Genomic DNA, 26591 nt, shown 5'->3' with positions numbered 1-26591 from the left:
ATCGCACCAAAACAAATTACAACTATATAACAAAAGGAAGGTTGGCATAAAACTTAACAGTCTAGCAGATAAATGCACCACCAGAAGTTCAGAAGCTCGGTTCATTTGACCTGACTGTTACGTTTTCATGTTGTATTGTCCGATGGAGCACCATAACCCTCGCCTTCATTTCCCCTAGGCTCCTGAACAACATAGCAAATGTCTGATAGTCTGGTTTCAAAACCATGCATATCTTGACGACATTGAGCAATGTTTCTCCTTGTTTCACAAAGGGCCTCTGTTAGGGAATGGACTTGTGTCTGGAGCGCAGATACAACATTGCTTTGAGCTGCATATCTTGATCATGAGGCAGTTTGGACGATATTGCCTTAACAACCAACCCAGTATTACGCAGGAACGTGCTTTTGGCACTGTTAGTGGACAGGACTGACCCACTGCAGCCAGAGCTGACATTGCGGTTATAGTTGCCTCGCCACCTTCAGAAGGTGGCGGTTCCACCATTTTTTCCATAGCTCGCTGAAAAGTTGAGGTTTTACATTAGTAGTACCAGAACAGAAGATATTAAGGAGGCAACAAAACCAAACAAAATAGCTTTGGTCTATATACAGAACTTATTCTGGTGAGCCCATGTAAAATATTAGTTATATTTTATTGCAAAGTACATAATAAAACCAGGTTCCAAACATATGACCATGTACCATCGCTAATGTATTGTCTATTTCTTCACATTGTATTGAGGGCTAAGGATAAAGAGACGAAGTTTATAATACGGTAAGCATAGTATGACATCATTCATATCACAAAACAACTGAGAACAGACAAACAGGCAATTGTAACCTTGTGTGGGCAAGTCCAGCACGGAACTAGATTACGGGTCAAGATCAAAGGAACATCACTCCTCTCTTTTAAACCTTGTAAGGTGCAATGATACGCTAAGACAATTGTGTATAAACTTGAAAAGAGTAATAGACATTGGTTGCAAACCATGTAGTTCAAGGCACAAGTCAGAGTAAGTAGTAGTTAAAAGGCATGAGGATTAAGGACTTACAACAACGGCTTTGACTGGTGTAGTCATGCCCTTCTTCTTGCTGGTGTGACAGTCCTTGAAGATTTCCACAGCATTTGGTTCAGGTACTTTTTGGTCCTTGCGGGCTTTCCTCTACATTTCGAACAAGTCAATATAGATCTGATAATATGGTACAGCGAAAAGAGTGAAACATCAGCTAATTACAAGAGCCTCGCAGTGTGCAATATAGCTACGAGATCCTGTCGTCTGTTGGAATTTCACTTTCGTACGGTTGGCCTTGTTCTTTGAACAGTTCACCTACAAGAAGATAGATTTGTGTGACACATGCGTAAATAGGACTTCAACATGTGATCTGATCACATATATATAATGTACCTGATACTTCGGATCAGACCAGTGTTTAACAAGGCCCCTCCAGTCTTCATCCGATATATTTTCCACTGGAGATGTTTGGGAAAGTTCACTGTTAGCCTTGCCTTCAAAGTGAGTTTTCCTCAAGTTATACCGATACTGTCGCAGAGCAGACTTGAAACATGGGTACAAGCTTGTCAGGTTGCATCATCTTGGCTATCCAACTTGAACCTGATCTGTTGAAAATTATGGGAGTGTCATTATCAGCAACCTAGAAAGTATGGGACAGAGCAAGACGATATTACTAGTTTCCATACATAACCATACTTACAGATAAATGGTCGAGGAAGGTGTTGAACTGGGTTTCGTCTTTGTCATTCCTATACTGAATCCATGTTGGGAGGATACGTACATGACACCTAACGGCAACCACTGCCTCTGATACTAACTTGGCTGACTCTGTAGCATCACGTGGCCTTTTTAAACCTGCCTCAGAACGGATCCCCATTCTTCCTCCTCTAGATTTAGTTAACCTATCGAGCATTATCCCTGATGTTTGTTTCCTCTTGCGCCTAGGTGCTAGTCCAACAACAAACATAGGAAGTGTTAGTGTACATCAAACTGTGAGACTACATATAAAGAAGCATGCAACTGTAACTTGACTCCAGCAACTACCTTCTTTTTGTTGAAGCTCACAAAGTTCATCTGATCTTGCCAACTCATCTTGTGTCAAGAGTGCTTCAGAAGTAGTGTCAGGTGGCAAGGGAGCTTGGGAACATGCTGCTAGCTGAGTTGACCAACGAGTAAATCGTGCAGCTGGTGGTACTGTGGAAGGTGTTGCAACAACTAGGACTATCTCTGCTTGTTTGGTGGCAGCTATTTGTTTCTGTTTGGCTTGTTCTGCAGCTCGTGTAGCATGGGATGTCGTGTTTGTAGAATTTTCCGCTGGACTTTGACCTTCTATTGCACCATCAGTACCAGCAGAATCTGCAGGATTCATCCGCTTCTCATTCCCTGCCATTCTGTGTTTCTTCCTCTTTCTCTGTCCCATGTTAAGTCAAGCCGACAAGAAAAACGAATAACAATTTAGTTCTTCAGAACAAATTGATGCGTGATGCAGACGAACTGAACTTTGATGTTAGACAACCACATGATAGGAGGATGTAATATGTATGAAAAACAGGACGGAAGAGATAACCAGAACTATGATGTGTAAACTAAGAAGAAGACATTTCACCAAATTAGAAGCAATGCAATGGAAGGTAGACACCATATGAAAGATGCTACAAATATCGCTCTGCCAAGTTAACAGTGTCTCATCATAAATAGCGTTTAAACAAATGTGAAGCAGTACAAGAAATAAATCATATGCAAGATGCAAACAACATCACACTACCATGTTAGAGGTCTCTCGTCATTAGTGCCATTGCATATTCACAGCTTATGATGTGTAAACTAAGGAGAAGGCATTTCAACAAATTAGAAGCAATGAAAGCTAGACACCATATGAAAGATGCAACGAATATCACTCTACCAAGTTAAAACTGTCTCGTCATAAGTGCCATTTCAACAAATTAGTAGTACAAGCTAGAAAAGAATGTGAGATGTAACCTATATCACACTCCGAAGTCAAACATGTCTTATGATAAGTGATTGTTGCAGGTTACACAACAGTAGTAATTTGATGTAAGAACATGGTGTGATAGACAGATATTGTATGTTCTAGAAACAGGAACACGTGTCTTATTCAAGTATAGTGTGTAAAGTAAGTAGATGGAATTCAACAAAATTAGAAGCAATACAAGCTAGACATCACACATAACATGCAACCACATATAACAGTGCCAAGTTAGAGGGAGCACCGGTGATGCTGCACTAGGGGAGACGTGCTCATCATAAACACAGCTTTGTTGAGTGTCTATGCATGTGTTGTCTTGGAAATCATCTTGGGGTGTGGAGGAGTAGAAACTGTAGAGGCCCTTCGTTCGGAAGGAGCACCTTTATCCGCTGCCTTGCTAACTTCCTTCCGCTTTATTGATTTTGAATTGTCAAGTAAAACCGACAAGAAAAAGCAATAAAATTCTCTCTTCAGAACTCATTCATGCATGATACTGACAATCACTACTTTGATGTAAGGAAAACACATGATACCAGGATGGAATATGTACGAAAAACAGGACGACATGGCATGTTCACAACTGTTTGTGTAAACTAAGCAGAAGCCATTCCAGCAAATAAGAAGCAATGCAAGCTAGACACCACATGAAAGATGCAACCAATATGACTCTGCCAAGTTAAAAGCGTCCCATCATAAATGGAATTTCAACAAATTAGAAGCAACGCATGCTATAAATCATATGAAAGATGCAACTAATATCACACTGCATATACTAAAGGTGTCTCGTCATGTTGATTGATGCGGGATACAAAAAAATAACAGTTTTATGTAAGGACATGCTTAATAGACAGATGTACTATGTACTAAATACAGGAAGGCATGTCACATTAACAGGTATAATGTATAAGCTAAGCAGACTAGCACATGCAGTTTAACCAGATTGGAAGAATTACAATCTAGACACCATATGCAACATGCAACCACATATCATGCTGTCAAGTTAGAGCAAGCACCTGCGATGCTAGTGTAGGGGAAATGTTGTAATCAACTACAGAGCTACGTTCACTATCTTCATCTAGCATTTCTGTTTCTTGAGAATCATGTCGGGAGGTTGACGCTGCATTCTTTAAATGAGGAGTAGTCCCCTTGCATGCCTGCCTCGTCATAAGTGGTTGATGAGGGATACACAAGAACATTAGTTTGATGTAAGAACATTGTTAATACACAGATGTACTAGTATGTACCAAAAATAGAAAGGCATGTCATATTCAAAGGTATAATGTGTAAGCTAAGCAGATGCAATTTAACCAAATTGGAAGCAATACAAGCTAGACATCCGGCTGGAGTGGTGAGCATGATCATCTAGGACCTGAGAGCCTGGTGGGAGGCGGGCTCTGCTTCGCCACCATCGCGGCTTTTTAGTTGGCTTCCAGGTGATGCCTCTCTTTGCTGGGCTTGTCACTGGCTCGGCCAGTGCCCTGGCTAGCTATTTGTCTTCTGGTGCTCACGGGATGGTGGTTCATGTAAAAATATCTTTCCTTATCTTAATAAAGACCGACTTCGGCCTTTCGAATACAAGCTAGACACCATATGGAACATGAAACCACATATGACACCGTGAAGTTAAAGCAAGCACCTGGGATGGTGGTTCATGGTGAGAGAGATCATCAACTCCAGAGCTACGTTCCCCGTCTCCATCTGCTGACACTACACCCTTTAAAGTCTTGAAATGTGCCTTGCCTAGCCGCGTAGAAAGCTGGCACGACTTGTCTCTTTTATTTTTTGCTGCTTCTTTTTCGGCAGACTCTGAAATACCCTTGCATAAAAACACAATAGTGAGAGTAAGGGTGAAGTGTGTGCAGAACTAGTGCACTGTAAAAGTAGCAGATAGCAGGTGGCTGAAAAATAAATGACAGGAGACATATGATAGCTCTACAACATTGCATGGCAAACAAAATTAGATTCTACTCCGTATGATTTTGTAATATATGAGCACAGGAAATGCAGGTACTCCTCCAGCACACCACCACATGTGGTCATATCTAAGATAACAGTCGACTGAAAATAAATAGGTCAGTCGATTTTTTTAGTGAACCGTCCGATCTATAAGGAACGGGCAGATGGCCTTCGTCTACCTCCCGCCAGTCACTGTTGACGATCTTTCTCGAACCGCCAGCGACCACCGGCCCAGACCCCTGCCTCCGCCGTCCCGCCCTCCCATCGACCTCACACCACCGCTGTGCATGGCAGCGCCCCCAGGCCATCCCTTTAATCCCGGCCGACCTCCAGATCGGGCGCCAGTAGCTCTAGGCCGCACACGCCCCTAAGATAAACACCAAGGCGCTGCTTCCCCAGCGTAATAGGCGTACTAGCGCCTGTTACGCCGGGGAATGCTTCCGTTAATTGGGAATCAACTGGCCAGAAATTGAAATTCAGGGGGGCGACGGACCTCTAGCTAAGGTGAAATAGTATATGAGGAGAAACCTTGTGCATCGCGAGTTACTAGGAACATCTAGTATCAAGAAGAAGCGGTCAACTAGTGTCTTCTGTGGGAAGAGGAGTACCTTTTTCGGTTGCCGGTGTGGTCACCTCCACATGTCGCCCCGATCTTCTTCTTTTTACCGGGGAAACCGATGTTCTGGAGGGTGCAGGCTTGGACGAACCCATGGCCAAATTGTTGACGGACGGGAAGCAAATCCGAGGCGGCGAAGGACGGCGTAGCAGGAATAGCTCCGGTGCGGTTGAGGGTGGCGAAGTTGGAGCGGCGGCGGTGAGGCGCAGGACGGCGTGGTTGAACTGGCTCGGGTACGGACGGCTCGGCCTCGGCGGTTGAGGTTGCGGTGGACGATGACGTCGGGGTTGATGGGTGGGATGGGGTGGTAGACGGAGGACGCCGGGGTGATGGAGGAGGGCAGCGGTTGATGGGTGGGATGGGGTGGCGGACGGAGGACGCCGGGGTTTCGTGGCTGGTGGAGAGGTAGTTTTGGCGCCCACGGAGTACGAATGGGGAATCGGACGGGTGGGAGGAACCATGTTTCGGTCTGGGACGCGCTTGTTTTTGGCTTTTTTGAACAGAAGATGGGACGCGCTTGTTTGAAATTTGGGGAAAGTACAAACTTTGCCCCCTCTTAAATTTCGGACCTATTGCGGGTCGGGGGTAGGATGGTAATCCCAGGTGTCCCAAATAGTGGGCGGGAGCGATTTCGGCCGCGCGCATGTGTGCTTAGGCGGCCATTGTGTATGAATGTTTTTCGGATGCGGTTGCGTGGCGTTTAGATGAAGCTACAAACCTACCCCGGTTTAGACCTTTGGACGTCGGGCCGGCGGGTTTCACGGGTCGGAGTTATTAGAAAAGTAATTTCCTTGTACTACCAAACATTGGTCTCACGCGGTTTCGGGCGAGTAGAGGCTCTTTTGGCGCTTCGTTCGAAATTTTGAAACACAAGCATTCACGTTTAGAGTACTCTTGAACTATGAGGATTGACCTAAATAGACAACGTTATATTTGACCTTGTATGTTTGAAAACCTCATTAAATTATCCGCTTCTTTTTGAAATTTTGACACTTGAAAATCCTATAACTACGATTATTTTGGAATGGAGGAGCTAAATTTGAATTTATTTTGTACACGACTACATATGCTATTATGTACAAAATCAGAGCAAAGATTGGTGCCCCCATAATTTAGGTATGGTTTACAAATGCCATGATATCAAATTCAAATAATTGAATGGACTTCATGTTGAATTCGATTTTTTTAAACCACCTTAAGTTGAATTCAAATGTATGCTAGTTCATAGGTAGCTATTTATAAATGTCCATTGTGTAACTTTCGTATGTATAATGTGATTTACACACAACATGAACTATACTCACGTTTATATTCGATTGCTAAAGCGATGCATTGTCTGGAGTTCAAAATACTAACTGTGTGGATCAATTGTGTCGAATAATAACATAGACATGCTCAAATTCGATAGAATCTAGATGTCTGATGGATCAATGACCGCTCCTTACGCGAATTGCAAATATCATGATCCCATCCTAATATTTGGATACAATTTATATCTTTAATCAATGTGTAGAGCAGTTTTTTACGTGTAGTTTCACTCTTCATCGGTGGTCTCTCACACATGCTCACACACTCTCTCCCGAGGTGTCTTTCTCGCACACATGCTCTAGATATAACCCTCCCTCCCTCTCGTAACCATTTACAACTGTTTTCACTAACCTTTATCACAAGCACTCTTCCTCTCACAAACATACACACGGACAATCCTCATCGACCCTTTCTATATACATGGACCTGCCTACGTGTCTCATGTACGCACATTATCTTTACGCCTGTCTCTCACGCATTATCTCACACCTCTCTTCCTAATCGACGAGTATGATTCTAGCAGAGCATTCTGTAGGATGCCCCTTAAAGTTAGGTTGGATGAATAGTAATATCAGAGATAAAGGGGTTACCTTAGTCCGAGAACCTAGGGTTACAAATCCTAGCCGGCTTTGTCAGTGGACACAGAGTCCTTCACAATTCTGCTATCTTTGTCTTGTACGTCTAGTCATCCATGGGTCTTCCTAAATATGTCATGGGCCGACCAATGTGGCGCAGGACGGAACCGAACAAAGGGCCTCACCTCGACCCACCGGACCTCACGCGGTGACACACCCTCTGCCCCCACGTCTCATTATCTTCTCACACCCACACATACCAACACAAACACCACACACACAGAAAATTTCTCCTGGTGCCTCTATTCCCTCCCCCCTTGCATATACACACTCAAGGGAATGGAATCTCTTGTCGTGACGTCATATTCGTCTCTCTCTCTCTAGACCACTCTCATTTCTCGTGCTATCTCTCCCACGCCCCCCCCGTCGGCCCCTCTATCCATGCCTCTCTCGAATACGTAATACACACACATACCTCTCTAGGCCCCGCCAAATGCATCAACTACACATTCACACATGTTACATCACGTACCCCATTGATCTAAAAAGCCCTCTCTTCATGTTTATTTCGCATACAACATTCCTTTTGAATAAAGTGTGGCCAAAAAATTATTTTAGAGTTTCTACATATATACAACATTACAAAGTTATATGGAGGAGTATGAACGCTAATTTGCATTGCATGGTGCCCACAATGATATTTATTCCGCACTGTGAATTTGTATATTTTTATACTATATACAAAGTTAGTCATAATAAAGAGAAACGAAGAGCATCTCTCTCTCCATCGCATACCCCCCCCCTTGTACGCCCCTTTCACGTATGCACACAAAACTATCTCCAGGTCCTCTAAAAGTAAGCCCCCAGAAAATTCACGCGTGTTTCATCTTTCTCTAGCGATATATGCAATGACGATCATTGTATTTGAAGCGGAAGCACGATACATACATTGAACTTCATAATCCACTCATTACGGTCATCGTTTATGTTTAGTGGTTATTATACAGTCACGGGCTCACCGTACAACTTTGTATTTGCTCATGACATGACTAGTTGACTAGTTAAACGCTCCACGTGGCACCTCTAGTGTTGCATCACATTATCTCACTACCATCGTGCCCACCTGTCGACTTGTATCTACTCTACATCTACACTCTTATAAAATACATAAAATACACTCTTATAAAAAACAGAATTGGTGATGATGGTGTGCCTGCCATCCTGCAATATAGGCCGTCCGATTTATATCTGACGGATAGGAAAGAAACTATGGCAATTTTGCAAAAAGGTACCCACACACCTCTCCACATTTGCAAATAAGGCCTTCCCTCGTTCATCCTTTTCTCTCACAAGATAAACAAGTCATGCAAATGCATCTTGATGTTACGTGCAACGCACGGGCATCTTGCTAGTAAGAATGAAAACAAACGACAAAAAAATATTTTGACGGTGGTTCGAAGTCATGACCGCGGGCACAGCGGACAAGGTGGCCTTGTATTGGTATGCTGAGCCATCTGTTTTAACACACAGGAGATGGTGTGGTGATTATACACACACGCACGCATGCACACGAACTGCATCCACGCAACACTCACACAAACACATGCACCCACGCACGCACGCAACACTCACACGTACACACGCAGCCACACACGCACGCAACACTCACACGCATGCATGCACACACTAGTACACCACACGACCAACACACACTCTCACGCTTAAGTGCTCAACCTACACGTGCATGCGCACACATCAGGCCCTGACAGACACATACACAACCAGGTGATTCCCGCGCACGGGTTGGAGCCTTGTCGCGCCTGCGTAAATTTGTGTTTATCTGACCTTTTCCCTATGCGAACTGACAGGTGGGACCCACAAGGAACGTGGTCAATTTAACTAGTCAACATGGCGCCACGCAGACTATTTGGCCGGTCAACAGAGTGCAATCCGATGCTGAACTATGAGCAAGCGACGGGATAATCACCGCAAAACGTATATAGTGACCGTAATCAGCTTATTCTGAAGTTCGGTGACCGTATTACGCTTTTCTCTCTGTAGGCCCTCCAAAACTACATCTCTACACGTTCTCGCATGTTACATCTAACAACTATGCAATACAACACTACTACTACACTCTAACACAATAAATCATATGTGTTTTTAGTTTTACTAGATATCATATTGTTACTTATAATTATTCAGTTTGCATACATTAAAATTGCCTTTGAAATGTATGGCCAGTATCATCTACCGTGTGGGAAAAATCCCGCCCTTTCCTGTTTAATCGGGTTTGTATCGATGGATCGTGCGAAACAGCAAAACTATAGTACTATACAGTACAAGTGACAGTTCACTGGGCTGTCGTGTCGTCTACTCCTCCGTCGTAAGAGTGGAGCGCTCGCTTTCATAAATCTTCTAGTCCCTTTCGCCGACATGTGGGACATCAAGCTACCGGGTCCACGTGCAATACCGGAATATAGTGCAGAGTAGCCGGGGTGAAGCACCCCAGTCATGGCGCCGGCGTAGTAATGAGCAATGAGGCGTCAAATCACAAAGCTGCACCTTTCCCGCAGTTAAGTTGGAGGGACGAAGTAATAATGCTAAAAAGAAGAAGTTGGAGGGACGAAGCAACCATCATTTCACTCGTTGCTGAATCCGCTTCTCCCTCATCTTCTTCAACTTAACCATGTGTTGCTTCTGCCGTTGTTCTGCTTCATGTGGGACGCGGATCGTCTTGGTAAAGCACTGACACGTGGGACCGCATGTTAGCAAACCGCCAGGACAACGTCCTCCGAAAATAAGAAACCTCCCCCGCCATCCGCACGGCAAAATCACCTCCTTTTTACTAATCTTTGATTCTATAATTTTTTAGATCAATATAATTGAGATTTGTATAGATAGCACATAGGAGCAAAACCAAGTGGTATGGTTAAGGGCATCCACAGTGTGTAGCCAAATGTGAGAATAGCTTTTAGCATCGTGGGAACCATTTGTGGACGGTGTTGCCAAAGCCAAAAAGATGGAACCGAAGTTCCCTGATTGATTGATTGAAGGAATAGAAAAATGCAACGTCTCTCCTCTTTCTCCCATGCTTGGACGCATGTAGTACAATATAGAGCACAGAGTCTACTCCCCTGTCCCTTCTATCACAAATCACAAAGCAGTGAGGCGTCAAATCACAAAGCACGGACGAAGCAACCATCATTTCACTCTTCACTGACTCCGCTTCTCCATCGTCTTCTTTGAGAAACCATCTCATCGCACTAGTACTCCTAGTAGTAGTACTAGTAAAGGACTTCCTGGATGCAAATAAGGCGGTTGTCTCGGCTTGCAGGCGGCACTTGCGAACGACTTACCGTGGTCTCCCTCAATGGTGTTCTCCGTCGAACGCACTTCGCCAAACCACAAAAAAAATCATCGACGTCACCGCAATGGGCAAGGAATTCAAATATAGTTACTACCTCCATTTTTTTGTACACAAGGCCAGTATATCAAAATTACAATTTGCAAAGGGTCACTAACACTAATCGAGGTAAAATTAATGGGGTTAGCAACCAAGGACATTAATATCCCCTGCATGCATGCGGAAGTGAGAAGGTTCGTTTGCATGGCGCTGCATTAATCAAGCGATGAGGAGTAAGATGGTTAGCTCTTTGGTCTTTCGAGAAAAAAAATACACATTAATTGACACGTGAAATGAGGATTTGTATCGATTAAATCCCGCGAAGGAAAACCCCGCCTTTCTTTTTTAACACTAGTACTCCTAGTACGTACGTACTTATCCTGTTTGGGTCTAGGCCTTGCATTGCCAAACTTCGCCACACATTTTTTGCCAAGCTTGCCTAAAGTTTTCAAAATGAGAAGGAGGTACACTTGCGCACGGCTGTCGCGGTCGCACCGCACCCTCACACGGTCGCTCCTGCACGCCGCGGTCGCACCGCACCCTCACACAGTCGCTCCTGCACGCCGCAAACCCAACCAAGGGAACGCACCCTCACTGACACGTGCTGTCGCATGTGAACAAACCAAACTCAGCCATCCTATCGCTGACACATAATTTTCGTTCATAGAGTATGTTTATCCAACCGCATATTGGGGAGTATCTGTACGGCCCATGCGGTGGTCTGTTGGGGAAGAAGAAGAGGTGAGGAAGAAGGAAAGAAGGGTTAGGAGACGTAGGATATTCATCCAACAGCCTGAAATGGTATACTGACCCAAGTCAGGCGACTTGCATAGTATGTTTTTACACAGCAAAAGATCCATAAAAACAACAACATAAAGAAAAACTATCACTGCTCACGGAAAGAGACGGCCTCGTCGTCTTTGGCTGCCGGCGCGAACCAGCCGTCGCTGCCGACGTGTGTCTCCGCACCGTGGTTGTCCTCGGCCTCCAGCTACTCGTTCAAGCGGAGCATGCGGGCGCTCTGCACGGACGAGAGCACAGCCCGGTTCAAGTCGAGGACGTCCGGTTCCGCCTGCAGGAGGGCCTCGATGGCAGCGGCATCCGCGCGCTCCGCGTCGAGTCGAGCCTCCGCCGCCCGGTTCAAGTCCAGGACTTCCGGTTCCGCCTGCAGGAGGGCGTCGATGAGAGCGGCATCCGCGCGCTCTGCATCGAGTCGAGCCTCTGCCGCCCGGTTCATGTCCAGGACGTCCGGTTCCGCCTGCAGGAGGGCCTCGATGGCAGTGGCATCCGCGCGCTCCGCCTCAAGTTGAGCCTCCGCCGCCCGGTTCACATCCACGACATCCGGTTCCGCCTGCAGGAGAGCCTTGATGGCAGCGGCATGCGCGCGCTCCGCGTCGAGTTGAGCCTCTGCCTCCCGGTCCTCCTTTAGTATCGCCATGTTGAACCGCTGGTCCGCCTGCACCATGGGGGACTCGGATGCCGGCACGAAGTCGACGTCCATCGTCTCATACCCATCGGGGGCCTTCTGCGTCGCGACCTCCGCAGTGAACATTGGATCGGCTTCCTCCTCCTCGTAGCTTGGCTCCAGAGAACTAGGGGATTGGCCCGCCGCAAAGCGAGCTTGGGAATGGTGGTTTGTGGCGCCGACCGCCGCCGCGATTTCTGCGCGGCGTTCCGGCGTCAGCATCTTGTTGTAAGTGATCTTGCGGCGCACCATGGCTTTCCGGCGAACTAGGGGACGCTTGATGCGGGCTAGGGGATTGAAAGGTGGGGGAATGGGCTGGAGATTTGGTGTGGTTTTAGGGCAGTGGATGGCGTAGGCCGAGCAGCGAAGGTTCTGGTGTGAATAGTGGTTCCGGTGATGACCAGTCAATCGGTTTTGACTGTACATCGCTCTTGTCGCGTTCGCGTTGCAGGCCGGCATGCTGGACCCTCCACATCGCTCACCGAATGGAACGCGCTTCGTCTTGCGTTTTCGCTCGCTTGTGGGACCGCAGTTGAGAGCAAACCAACGTCCCTCCCCCTCCCCCGCCCGCGTCATTTATTATACCACCACTCCCTTCGTTTTATGCGGAGTAAATAAAAACAGAGAGAGTATACTACGGATGAGGATCCCCTGACGTGGCCGAACCCATTGAGTAACTGACATGCGGGGCCTAGCAAGCATGGGGTCCGCCAGTAAGTGACCAAAAGGGAGGGTGAGGCAGGGATACCTACGTCAGAGGATCCACTTCCACTATACTACTTTGACCAAATGTTAGAGTAATAATATATGACATGCAACTTACACAATTGTTAGAGTAATAATATATGACATGCAACTTACACAAAGCATACAGGGTCTAATGCGTTTTTCGAGGCTAACTTTGACCAAATGTTAGAGTAATAATATATGACATGCAACTTACACAAAGCATACGGTCAATTTCATATGTGAAAGGAGTTTCCAATGATATAATTTTCACATTATACATCTCATGTAGGAGTACTATTAATCTTGTCAATAGTCAAATTGGAAACCATCTCGAGTACAAATCTAGGAGTACGTACGAATCTAACAATATTGATTGGGCGTTGTTGAATGTTGATACCTTTTTTATCATAGTAGAGATACTTTGACTACACATAAAACTTATATGTAAAGTAGAAAGGATAGGAGGGAGTATATTGTACGTTCAAAAATGAAACGAACATTGAATACCCTTTATATATGATTTGCGGATGCTATGATCACCGGTTCAAAATTTTGAATCCGCCTTAGGTATCACGTGCCCCCAATCGTTGCCTCTCGATTTCATCTCGGGGTCTGGAGATCTATTGAAAGAGGACTAGGGTGGGTACATGTGAATGATACTCGGCGGAATGTTCAAATGAGGCATGCGGGAGGATGGACTCGACTGGAGGGCGACATGATCGATGGAGAAGAGGGTTGGAGAGGAATGAGAAATAAGCAAACGCCACATGATTACACTTGAACGGCTCAAATAAACAATAAGTTGTCTCGCTTGGCCTACATAGTGAAAGGCCTAATGCGCAACGCGGAGCACTGACGCTCGAATATGGCCGGGAAAACAGGGAAACCGACATGTGGGGCAGACCCGTCGGGACGACCTAGCGCAGACTAGTCCAATGGAGGAGCTGGCCCACGACCTCCTCGCCACCGACAACCGTTCATGTGGGTCGTTGGGGCCAACAACGGGGCGCAGCTCCAACACTGCCTCTGGACACGGCGACCGCGGTGAGCGACACGCTCATATCGTCGATAGACATGGTCGGTTTCAGTGTGCCGAGGGTGGCGTTAGTGCTGTGGCACGACCAACGGTATGTTTGGTTTGTGCCCAAGGTTGCCCCATCAAAGCATTGGGTAGCCAAAATTTTGGTTGAGGTATTGGTTGCCCATGATTTTGCCGACATTGGCAAGAAAAATGAACTAGAGTTGGCTAGAGTTCATTGGCATGCCAAAGAAATGGCAACCATCCAAACAAAGACCAATCTTTGGGTCATGACCAAAATTTTGGTTGAGGTATTGGTTGCCCATGATTTGGCCGACATTGGCAAGAAAAATGAACTAGAGTTCGCTAGAGTTCATTGGCATGCCAAAAAAATGGCAACCATCCAAACAAAGACCAATCTTTGGGTCATGACCAAAATTTTGGTAAGGTGCACTTTGGCCACAATCCAAACACACCCCAACACCCGGCTTGTCGAGGATGCACGGGGCGCCGCGACGCGTCCGCGGAGTGGTGTAGCGCGGCCAACTGCATCCTCTGGACCTAAGACCATGCCGGGTCGTCTTGCTTTTTCAATGACATGCGGGGGTCGCATTTGAGCAAAGGGCATCTCCAACGTTGCCACGATCGCAGCTGACTACCCTGGCACACCAAAGCCCTCGTCCCTCGCGCCGTCGCCCGGTGCGTTCCCAGCCGGCGCCAGCTGCCCGCATTCATGCCGTCCGTTCGTATGTCGTCGTTAAGAGGCTCGGTGCCCGAGGAACCAACTCCGGCGACTTAATGACGCACCCGGACGCTTGGCCTCACCGGAATGCGCTACTTAAAGCGGCAACGCCCACCTAACCTCCACACCATAGCGCATCGTCCTCCTACCTGGCACCACATCCGCCATGACCGCAAGTGCGAACGCTCTATGGGAGAGCTTGTCTTCGGGGATGAAGCTCGAGGTCGCCACCCTCGCTCAAGTCGCCTCACGCGACGCAATAGCGGCGTAGCCGGACGCGGACGCGACCGCACAAGCGGTGGCCACGCTGGCGGCCGACGACGGGAGCACCGTCAGCCTCGCGTCCTACTTGCCGCCGTCCAACGTCCGGCACCGCCGAGGTCGGGAACTCCTCCGAGGATGAGTAGGGCATGGGAGGCGGCAGGGCATGGTGTGCCAACTGGCCGGTCCGTATCCCGTCTTCTACTCTTCCTCGCCGGGGACCGCACTTTCACTTCACGGGTCTTGAACCCCGCCCCCGTACATAGAGATCGCAGATGGAGGACGTCGGTCGCCGCCGTAGAATAGGTTTAGGGTCGGGTTTCTTTTATTTTTCTGTTCTATAAAAGTTTGAAATGTAATGAAAATCTACCGTGTTTGCATTAATCTCGGCCGGTGTATATGAACTTTCACAATAATATACATATTGTAGGAGTACTAGCAAGATGCCCGTGCGTTGCACGGAAGATCAAGATCTTGTGGGAGAAAAGGATGAACGAGGGAAAGTCTTATCTGCAAATGTGGACAGGAGTGCGGGTAAATTGTCATAGTTTCCTTCCTATCCGTTACATATAGATCGGACGGTCTGTATTGCAGGATGACAGGCACACCATCATCACCAACTCTGGTTTTGTAGCGACCCGACCTCAGACGGTCAAGTCTCTGTGCTTAAGTGTCATCCCTGGATCGGTATGCTGACACACACAGTACTCGAGGATTTATAACAGAGGTAAATCACATGTATAACGTAACGAAAATACTAATTACCTCAATCCAAAATAGCGGAAGTAACAAGGTTGTGGATTCCCATCGACACCAACGACAAAGTTGAGTGTAGAAATCGTAACCCTAACGTATCACTTACTCATCGTAAGATCCTACAACATGACACGTTGCAGCCACAAAGGGTCAGTACATTGAATGTACTGGCAAATTCACACCATAGGATAAATGATGAATAATGGCTATCACTACATGCATATATGGCTGGTGGAAAGCTCTATGGTTACAGTTTTGCGAAAAGCCAATTTTTCCCTACTGCAAAGGAATATATTTTATTTAACTATCATGGTGGTTGTTGAACATTGAGAATGGTTGACAGCATTCTCAATCCCAATTAAGTAACATCATTAAACCCAACAAAATTAATTAAAGTAACATGATGAGATTCACATGATAATCCAGGTACTAGATACTCAAGATGTCCTTAACCGGGGACACGGCTAACCATGATTAGTTTGTACACTCTGCAGAGGTTTGCGCACTTTTCCCCACAAGACTCGATCTCCTCCGTTTGATTTCTCGCACTACATGATGTTTGAGAAACGGATGACCGAGACACAGTCTTTCAGAAACAATAACTCTTTACTCCGGGTGGACAGTTACACCTACTTTCCCCTACATCTGCTAGCCCACCTCTTCAAGAGGTCATGTAACATACTCAACTATGCTAGAGCCCATAATAGCTTGTGGCTGCACACGGAAGTTTCTAGCATGAATAATCTTATGATCCCTTTGAGTCTGGGTGGCGGTCCATAGGATGATCACACGGGTACTCCGGGATATCCAAAAATACAGGCAACACTGGGTTCTCCAGGTGCCTCAATCCACCCAGATGTAAATTAAAGTAGCCACCTTAAGTTAACCATTAATTGACAATCTCACATCTGTCATGGAAATTCACTCAAACCCAATCCACGTCTACTAGCATAGCATAGCAATATAAGCAACGTAGAAGTAACTCCCAAAGGTTTGATAATAAACCGGGCATTAGGTACTACCTCATCTACTTCCCAATACCCACATGTTATCAATCCTACTCATGCAATGTTTGAGGGTGAAACTAATGCATAAAAACTAGGTATAAAAAGGATATGATCAAAGTGTGAACTTGCCTGCAATGTTGATGAAGATGATTCGCACTCATAACTCTAGATAGTTCTACTCGTCACACTCCGGTCAATCTATCGTAAGCAAGCAATAGTAACCACACATAAGCAATCACTCAAAAGATTGGAACGAACGAAGAAAACAATTCAGAAAACTTCAAAACCAAGCAAATAACTCTTGCAACATAGAACAATTTCTAACAGTACCAAAATTAAGTGAATTTGGCCTTATCAGAAAGTTTAAGTCAAGAGCTTCGCTTTGCATAAAGAATCAACTCAAACGGAGTTACGGAACTCAAGTTATGAACAAAAGAAGTTTGGATATGAATCTGAACAAATTTCGAAATTTGAAAATTTCAAAAAGTTGACGTGACAGGTTAACTGGATAGGTGAAAACAAGACGAAACTATAGGCATTGTTTCATCCAATTTAAACGAACGAGTAAAAAGTTATGTCTATTTGAAAAATCAGGGCCAAGCTGTTTTACGAAAGAAAAATATCTACATAATAAGCTATGGAAGTAAAAAAAATATAAAGAAAGATACCTTTATAAGGTAGAGAAAAGACGTCTTCAGAGAGAGGAGACGACTTTCAGAATTTTCGCCGGAGAGGAGAAATATTTTTTTAGTGAAACTAGTCAAACCAAAATATATTGATTTAACCTGAATCAGATGATTTTCGAAGGCTCTATGGATCTATATTTATAAGTGGAAAAGAGGCTTCAAAGTCAAAGGCTAGGCAACGTGGGACTAAACGTAGACGAAAAGACAAAAAGGGGAGCGCCTCGCATGGGCCTAAAGGCCTTAGCGGTTCGGCCGGCCGCGCGGCAGTCATTTTTTTTAGCGATTGAAAAGAAAGAAAAGAAAGAAAAAAAACTATAGAAAAGAAATATGGGGAGGAATATGGCCGGCTGGGCCTGGCCTATTTAAGAGAAAAAAAAACAACGGGGCGCCAAAAGCTACTATACTGCACATGAGGGCGACATATAGTCACAGAGTACGCGCATGTAGTTTTTTTTTATAAATAGAGACAGGAAAGGAAAAGTTGAATAAAGAAAATAAAAATAAAACTTTATATAGGCATATTATATATCAAAATTTGTAGAAAAATATTTTCTACAACGTGCACATTATTCTAGCTCCAAATAAAATACAAAAAATTCAAATAAATCAAAGAGTGCTCCTGCTATAATAAAACCTCCTAAAAATCATTTTAAAAATACCAAAATTATTTCAAAGTTATTTATCTCCAATTTTCTGATGTAGGGAATCATTTTACCCTAATTTCCATATATTTTATTTTTGGAGAAAAATAGTTTGAATAAAACCCAAATAACTCCAAATTGAAAAATAATTTCCAAAAGGACTTTAAATATGATCCTTTTAAACTCCCAACTCATATTTCATATGTTTTGAAGAAGTAATTTTATCTTCTCTCATGAAAATCATTGAGTTGCTAGAAGTTTTTTCTAAATTTGAAAATAGTTCCAAAATGAAATTCTAATATTTTCAACACCCCTTTTTCATTTAAATTGAAGAAGTCATGTTATCCTCTCTCCAGGGTTTTGTGATGAAAAATATTTGAATTCACGGAGATCAGAAAGCAAGGGTGAAAGTTTGGGAAAGTCCTTTTATTCCCTCTCATTTAACTTTCAAAAGTTTCGAATTTCACTCAGTCAATCACACAACAATCAAACAAACAATCAAATCTATCTATTTATTATAACATTCCAAAATTTAGAATTTTGGGATGTTACAAACCTACCACCCTTAAAGTGAATCTCGTCCTCGAGATTCGGAGAGGCTAGAAAGAAATAGGTTAGGTTTGGGGTCTCCTCAAAATCCATCGATCATCTCAGGGGTCTGGGGTGCTACCACCCTTAGAAGCATTGTTACGGTTCCATCAAAACTCTTATACTCCATCCTTATTGTTGACTGTGTCGATCTTCTCAGATTCTCTGGAAAATTCCTTCTCTGGCTCTTCTGGTAGCGGCATAACCTTTTTACTCAATTCTTCTGTCCTTTCATCTTGGTAAGGTTATTCCGAGATTGGGTCTTCTTAGCTGACGGGTCTGGCGCCAATACTAAACAACTATCGATATCTCATGGTGGTCAGCAATTTATGGTTTATCCTGCAGGAAATGGGTCTGGGTTGAACCTCACCGTATATCCTACGATTGGCAACGGCTGCCGTGTACAAGGGGAAAAATTGCTATACCATTCTAAGGTTCAAACAAGGTTTAATATCGTCGTCGCTCTACTATAGGTAAGTCACTCAGATTTACCATCCCATATAGCAAGGTGAATAATAAGAGTAATTCGGTATGGTGATCAATCCACCCCGCACCCAAATCATTACCTTGTACATGGTTTAGCGAATCTCGCATTCTAACACTCCGTCATCCTCACAAGCATTGCAGAATTTCTCTTGTCGACGAACAAAGTTCGGATAAATCCATTGATCTGCAAGCCAAATAAACATCTATCGTTCCTTCACAACTCTCAGGTTTTGCGTAAACTCCTATAGAATCATCGGTTAATAAAGGCATATCCTCTTCCAGGGTTTTTTTTCCTTCAGCAAGAGTGTGCTTGCTTCTTGGCAGGTCCTGGGGCCTGTGGGTTATGGCCCATCTCATCACTTATAATCCTTGAACACATCATCTGGGCAACTGATCATTATCCCAACATCCAACTTCCTGGCATACTTAAAATCCATCCAATTGTACTGTCTTCTTTCCTTCTATTGGTACCAAGCTAAGACGTGATTACCCAGACTCATCATAGAGTCACACTTGCTCCATATTACGAACATTATACCTCCTTGATATCCAATTGTAATTCTTCTCTTCATCCTCGTGGGATATCCCACATACCGAGATAAAAACTTATACTTATGAAGTCCATACTCCACTTTGTGGAACATCATTATCCTTTCCAGGGTCAAGCGTCCTTACAGGAGAATATTGGCCATCTCTGCATGACACTTCTTCAACTAGGAAACGTGAAACACATCATGAACTCCTGACAGTCCTTCGGGTGACTCCAACTTGTTGGCCACTTCTCCCATACGCTCCAAAACTTGGTATGGTCCTACAAATCTCGGGGCTAACTTTCCCTTAACTCCAAATCGTTTAACTCCTCGCAGAGGGAACACACGAAGACATGCTCTGTCTCCAATTTCATAGACTTCCTCCTTGCGTTTTTGAGTCTGCATAACTCTTCTGCCTGGACTGAGCTACCTTCAGTCTATCTCGAATCAACTTAACATTCTCTTCTGACTCCTTGATCACATTTGGTCCAAACAACTGACGGTCTCCAACTTCATCCACATCAACGGTGTCTGGCTCCTTCTCCCATACAAAGCTTCAAAAGGGCCATCTTCAAACTGGCTTGGTAACTGTTGTTGTATGAGAACTCCGCGTAAGGTTGATTATCATCCCTACTAGATCCTTAATCTAGCGCACACGCTCTCAACATGTCCTCCAGAATCTGATTGACTCTCTCGGTCTATCCATCTGTCTGCGGATGAAAGGCTGTACTGAACTCCAGCCTAGTACCCAAAGTCTGGTGCAGCTGATTCCAAAACTTTGAAGTAAACTGTGTTCCTCTATCTGATATGATGGTCCTCGGAACTCCATGCAGACATACGGTCCTGGTTATATATATCTTGGCCAACTTCGCACTTGTATAGGTGGTTTTCACTGGGATAAAGTGAGCCACTTTGGTCAAGCGAATCAAGTACTACCCAGATAGAATCATACCCCGATCGGGTTCTGGGAAATCCGGTAATGAAATCCATGCCAAGCTTATCCTACTTCCATTCGGGTATCGGCATAGGCTGTAGTAATCCGGCTGGCTTCTGATGCTCTGCCTTTACTCTCTGGCATACATCACCTACGACTACATACTCCGCAATATCCTTCTTCATACCAGTCCACCAGAAACGCTCCTTCAAATCCAAATACATCTTGGTGTTTCCAGGGCGAATTGAGTATGGTGAGTCATGAGCCTCCTGAAGTATTAACTTCCTGATCTTTGCATTATTAGGCACATATACACGGTCCTCGAACCATAAGGTGTCGTGCTCATCCTTATGAAAACCTTCGGCCTTTCCTTTGCTCATCCTCTCTTTTACCTTAGCAATCTCTTTGTCATCCTTCTGAGCTTCACGGATCTTTCCCAACAATGTAGGCTGAACTTCCATTGCTGCAACAAAACCTTTGGGAACAATCTCCAACCGAAGTTCCCTGAGATCCTCTGCTAACTCCTTTGGTAATCCTCCGCTTATGAGGGTATTCGTCCTTGTTTTCTTTATGGTTGTGTCCTATTTCTCCACAAAGCTTGTATGCACAAGGTTTCTTCATATCCTTTCCATAAGGCCTCAACTTCTGGGACACAAGACGAGATCTTTGCAGAGTCAACTTAAATTCTTCCCAAGTGGTTACTCTTTGCCATCCATTGATGGTTTGGTACATCATCCACCAAGTAGTGGCACCTCTTTCAAAGCACTCAAGAGCATGCTGGGTCATATCCTTTCCGGCTATAGGGTTATTCTCCATGTGATCCTCCATGTTCCGAATCCATCGGTCCGTCTCCAAATGACTCATCGATCCAGAAAAAATAAGCTCATCTCCATTTATCCTCTATTGGGTCCATGGGTTTTGGGGTGGGATAAGAGAGATAGAGAGGGATGCACACAATACAAACAAAAGTTTTCAAAAGATAGATTTTTAATGTGGTTGTCGGAAAAACATCAAACAAATGACATCTCACAAACATCGCATCTAACGTAAGTATATAACAGGGGTTTTGTCTTCTAAATGTCAATAAATCTTCAAAGTCATCAAACTCTTCAAGTCTTGTTCATGTCTCCAAGGGCTTCTTCCAATTGTGCTTGACCTTCTCAAATTCTTTTGCCAGATCATCTTTGTCGACGCAAGGTCTCTCGTGACATCCTTTAATCTTCTGGGGTTGCGTTCCGAACTTTTGGGTTTCGACATCCTTGGCATGAACCATGTCCTACTGTCCTTCAGTTCCTGACAAATCTCCGGTATCTCGAGGTTTTGCTCTTCCAGCTTGGCTACTTTCTACTTCTGGGTCCTGAGTTCTTCACGGAATGCTCCTTGTCAAATATAGCTTCTTGCAGGTCCATCTTAAGGTTTCTGATGTAATTCTCCAGATCCTGGTGATACACCAGCTAAGGTTAAAACTCCAACGTTTGCTGATAGATGCTCCATCAGCCTTCTACCATCCAATCCTTCCATGCATCTACATGCTTAACTTCGCACGGTGACAATAGCATAAGCGGCAATAACACCATGGTCAGCCGTGTCTACACTCATGTTACTGCCATGAGCTTTCATTCAAAAATTGATATCTCCTGTCTTCGGGTTTTCTTGACAAAGCTTTGAGTTTTTAACTCTCCATGCTCCGGTCTTTCTCCGATACACCTTGATCTTGGGTATTGACAACTTCCATAGTCTGCCAAGTTCCATAAGGGTAGCCTTCCTAGGTCATAAAAAAATCTGGGAATTCTTCAGAGCCTTCAAATTCTCCTAGTCTTCGGAGTCTTCAACTGTTGTAGTTTCCATTATTCAGATGCACGGTAAAATCTCCTTCATTCCGTAGTGGTCGTGGTTGTCCGATATCTTGTACTTCTTGGAGTGGTCTCATCAGTCGAATCCTCGAGGGGTCAAAAGGGGAAAGGGATATGGTCTCACTAAAAGGGAATATTTGAATAAGCTCAGAAGAGAAGAGAGGTAAAAGATCTTTTTGAAAATGAAGTTGCAGAGAAAATCTTTCCTATGGGCTTGCCAGTTTCTAGGGTCACGTCCTACAGTCAACATGGGCTCTGATACCATCTTGTAGCGACCCGACCTCAGACGGTCAAGTCTCTGTGCTTAAGTGTCATCCCTGGATCGGTATGCTGACACACACAGTACTCGAGGATTTATAACAGAGGTAAATCACATGTATAACGTAACGTAAATACTAATTACCTCAATCCAAAATAGCGGAAGTAACAAGGTTGTGGATTCCCATCGACACCAACGACAAAGTTGAGTGTAGAAATCATAACCCTAACGTATCACTTACTCGTCGTAAGATCCTACAACATGACACGTTGCAGCCACAAAGGGTCAGTACATTGAATGTACTGGCAAATTCACACCATAGGATAAATGATGAATAATGGCTATCACTACATGCATATATGGCTGGTGGAAAGCTCTATGGTTACAGTTTTGCGAAAAGCCAATTTTTCCCTACTGCAAAGGAATATATTTTATTTAACTATCATGGTGGTTGTTGAACATTGAGAATGGTTGACAGCATTCTCAATCCCAATTAAGTAACATCATTAAACCCAACAAAATTAATTAAAGTAACATGATGAGATTCACATGATAATCCAGGTACTAGATACTCAAGATGTCCTTAACCGGGGACACGGCTAACCATGATTAGTTTGTACACTCTGCAGAGGTTTGCGCACTTTTCCCCACAAGACTCGATCTCCTCCGTTTGATTTCTCGCACTACATGATGTTTGAGAAACGGATGACCGAGACACAGTCTTTCAGAAACAATAACTCTTTACTCCGGGTGGACAGTTACACCTACTTTCCCCTACATCTGCTAGCCCACCTCTTCAAGAGGTCATGTAACATACTCAACTATGCTAGAGCCCATAATAGCTTGTGGCTGCACACGGAAGTTTCTAGCATGAATAATCTTATGATCCCTTTGAGTCTGGGTGGCGGTCCATAGGATGATCACACGGGTACTCCGGGATATCCAAAAATACAGGCAACACTGGGTTCTCCAGGTGCCTCAATCCACCCAGATGTAAATTCAAGTAGCCACCTTAAGTTAACCATTAATTGACAATCTCACATCTGTCATGGAAATTCACTCAAACCCAATCCACGTCTACTAGCATAGCATAGCAATATAAGCAACGTAGAAGTAACTCCCAAAGGTTTGATAATAAACATGGCATTAGGTACTACCTCATCTACTTCCCAAAACCCACATGTTATCAATCCTACTCATGCAATGTTTGAGGGTGAAACTAGTGCATAAAAACTGGGTATAAAAAGGATATGATCAAAGTGTGAACTTGCCTGCAATGTTGATGAAGATGATTCACACTCATAACTCTTGATAGTTCTACTCGTCACACTCCGGTCAATCTATCGTAAGCAAGCAATAGTAACCACACATAAGCAATCACTCAAAAGATCGGAACGAACGAAGAAAACAATTCGGAAAACTTCAAAACCAAGCAAATAACTCTTGCAACATAAAACAATTTCTAACAGTATCAAAATTAAACGAACGTAAAAAGTTATGTCTATTTGAAAAATCAGGGCCAAGCTGTTTTACGAAAGAAAAATATCTACATAATAAGCTATGGAAGTAAAAAAAATATAAAGAAAGATACCTTTATAAGGTAGAGAAAAGACGCCTTCAGAGAGAGGTGATGACTTTCAGAATTTTCGCCGGAGAGGAGAAATATATATTTTTGTGAATCTAGTCAAACCAAAATATATTGATTTAACCTGAATCGGATGATTTTTGAAGGCTTTATGGATCTATATTTATAGGTGGAAACGAGGCTTAAAAGTCAAAGGCTAGGCAATATGGGACTAAACGTAGACGAAAAGACAAAAGGGGAGCGCCTCGCATGGGCCTAAAGGCCTTAGCGGTTCCGCCGGCCGCTCGGCAGTCTTTTTTTTAGCAATTGAAAAGAAAGAAAAGAAAGAAAAAAAAACTATAGAAAAGAAATATGGGGAGGAATATGGCAGGCTGGGCCTGGCCTATTTAAGAGAAAAAAAACAATGGGGCGCCAAAAGCTACTATACTGCACATGAGGGCGACATATAGTCACAGAGTACGCGCATGTAGTTTTTTTTTATAAATAGAGACAGGAAAGGAAAAGCTGAATAAAGAAAATAAAAATAAAACTTTATATAGGCATATTATATATCAAAATTTGCAGAAAAATATTTTCTACAACGTGATCATTATTCTAGCTCCAAATAAAATACAACAAAATTCAAATAAATCAAAGAGTGCTCCTGCTATACTAAAACCTCATAAAAATCATTTTAAAAATACCAAAATTATTTCAAAGTGATTTATCTCCAATTTTCTGATGTAGGGAATCATTTTACCCTAATTTCCATATATTTTATTTTTGGAGAAAAATAATTTGAATAAAACCCAAATAACTCCAAATTGAAAAATAATTTCCAAAAGGACATTAAATATGATCCTTTTAAACTCCCAACTCATATTTCATATGTTTTGAAGAAGTCATTTTACCTTCTCTCATGAAAATCATTGAGTTGCTTGAAGTTTTTTTTAAATTTGAAAATAGTTCCAAAATGAAATTCAAATATTTTCAACACCCCTTTTTCATTTAAATTGAAGAAGTCATGTTATCCTCTCTCCAGGGTTTTGTGATGAAAAATATTTGAATTCACGGAGATCAGAAAGCAACGGTGAAAGTTTGGGAAAGTCTTTTTATTCCCTCTCATTTTACTTTCAAAAGTTTCGAATTTCACTCAGTCAATCACACAACAATCAAACAAACAATCAAATCTATCTATTTATTATAACATTCCAAAATTTAGAATTTTGGGATGTTACAGCTTTTTATTGAACCGAGACAAATCTAAAAAACCCAACTAAGCTAACCTCCCAGCATATCGCGCGGGAAAAGACCCGGCCGCGCCGTTTTAGTCGGGATTACCGGATTACTAGTAGTAGTATCGATGGATCGCGCGAATCAACATCTTTTTTTAGGGGGCGAAGCACCTAGTTTGAAAGGAAAAAAGGCGGTACACTCATAGCACTCCTGTCGCGGTCGCATTGCACCCCACACACGTTCGGTCCTGCACACGGCTCACGCAAACGGAACGCGCTTCGGCTTGCCTCTTCACTGACACGTGGGACTGCACTTGGAGAAACCGACCATGCGCCAAACTCCCCCTACCCACCGCGCGAAAATCTCCCCCCCCCCACACAAAAATTCCCCCGAAATCCGATTCAACCGCCCTTCGGCCAAATATTCCCCAAACCCCCCTCCCCCCCGTCCCCCCTCCACTCCATTCGCTCCGCCAAAGCTGCCCTCCCCGCCGCGCCGATACGTCGGTGCCACGGTTCGTCAAGGGGACGCACGGCGATCCTGTCGCTCCCACAGTACGCTCTCGTAGACTACCGCCCTCTAGCCGCGCCGCCACCTCTGGCTACGTTCTTGTGGAGGCGCACGACGGTCAGCGCCGCCACCGCTGGCGACGTTCGTGTGGAGACGCACGGCGGTCAACGCCGCCACCGCTGGCGACGTTCATGTGGAGACGCACGGCGGTCAGCTTCTCCCACGGTACGCGCATTCTAGACTGAGGCCCCGTTCATGTCGGTGTAGCGCTGAATGTTAGCTGATAGACGCTGTTAATCTCACTGTTTGCCGAAGTAATTTACTGTCAATATGCTCTTCTTAAGAAGCTTCCTTGCCCTGTTCTGCACTCAATCTGCTTAGCTGAGATGGCATGCCAAGGCCGATTAGTTGCTAAAATATCCTGCCATATATTTATTGTGACGTAGATTGCCATGGTCTAGTAGCCAAT

This window comes from Aegilops tauschii, chromosome 6 (assembly GCF_002575655.3).
Source record: "Aegilops tauschii subsp. strangulata cultivar AL8/78 chromosome 6, Aet v6.0, whole genome shotgun sequence".
NCBI lineage: Eukaryota > Viridiplantae > Streptophyta > Magnoliopsida > Poales > Poaceae > Aegilops > Aegilops tauschii.
The sequence above is the reverse complement of the archived record's forward strand: the minus strand, read 5'-3'. Positions refer to the sequence as shown.